The following is a 1,201-nucleotide window of genomic DNA, read 5'->3' as shown; positions in this document are numbered from 1 at the left end:
GTCTCTGTGGGACGATCTTTGTTCTTACAGAATTTAATACTTGACATGACCACGTATACTTGCATGTAGATTTAAGAGATCAAGTTTTTGGCGCTGTTGCGGGGGACTAATAATCAAATCAAAACTAATTGTTTTCAATCTACTTTGGTTTTAGTCTAACATTTTCTAATTCAAGTTGCTTTTAAATTTCTCAATTTCAGGTGATCTATTTTATGCGACGTAAGGGTTCGAAAATACTAGTACCTGTTGATCCTGAGATTGAGAAGACCTACAAAAGAGAAAGAAAACAGAAAAGTTTTGAAAGTATGGCCCAGAACGTCAATAATGTTGCTAATAACAATCTGAATCAGGGTAATGCGGGTAACGCTGCAGCCGAGGCAGACCTACCCCTAAGGGAGTACATACTGTTACAGGGGTACATTCTAGTATTCACCCACCTAATGTGGAGGTGAACAATTTTGAGATCAAACCTTTGATTATCCAAATGGTTTAGAATTACGTTCAGTTTGGGGGGCTACCTAATGAGGATCCGAACCTCCATATTACCAACTTTTTGGAGTTATGTGATACTTTCAAAATGAATGGAGTAAGTAATGATGCAATCTGGTTGATTTCACTACAAGCCAATTCCATTGTGACATGGGAAGATCTTGCTCAAAAATTTCTCGCTAAGTATTTCCCACTCGCTAAATCGGCCCGGATTAGAGGTGAAATAAATAATTTCTGTCAATTTGAGGGGGAATCGTTATATGATGCTTGGGAAAGGTTTAAAGAATTACTTCAAAAATGTCCACATCATGGTATAGTGAAATGGATGTTGGTGCACACTTTCTATAATGGACTGAGGGGAAACACAAGGACAATAATTGATGCAGCAACAGGTGGAGCATTTATGAGAAAAAGTTCTAACGAAGCTTATGAGCTTTTTTGAGGAGATGGCCATGAATAATTATAATTGGCCAGCTGAGGGAGAAAATAAGAAGGTGGCGAGAGTTCTAGAAGTTGATCCTATTGCTATGCGCACCGCTTAAATTGCTTCGTTGACTAAACAAATGCAACAACAAAACAACATTTCAGCTCAAGCAATGCAACTACAACCTGCTCCTATCAGTTGTGAGACATGTGGAGGCTCTCATCACTTTCAGAAATGTCTAGCGATGAGTTCTTATTCGGTAGATGATATTCCACTTAAAAAGGTTCA

General features: G+C 38.4%; 1 non-coding gene across 1 annotated transcript; it reads right to left on the bottom strand.

Moving 5' to 3' along the window:
• Window positions 1-697: 697 nt before the first annotated feature.
• LOC133813102 (small nucleolar RNA R71) lies at window positions 698-804 on the bottom strand. Its single transcript, XR_009884146.1, has one exon. It is a non-coding gene; the product is annotated as a small nucleolar RNA R71 (small nucleolar RNA).
• Window positions 805-1,201: the final 397 nt, after the last annotated feature.

The sequence above is a fragment of the Humulus lupulus genome, chromosome 1 (assembly GCF_963169125.1).
Source record: "Humulus lupulus chromosome 1, drHumLupu1.1, whole genome shotgun sequence".
In the NCBI taxonomy this organism is placed as follows: Eukaryota; Viridiplantae; Streptophyta; class Magnoliopsida; order Rosales; family Cannabaceae; genus Humulus; species Humulus lupulus.
This window is presented reverse-complemented; position numbering and strand designations above follow the sequence as displayed.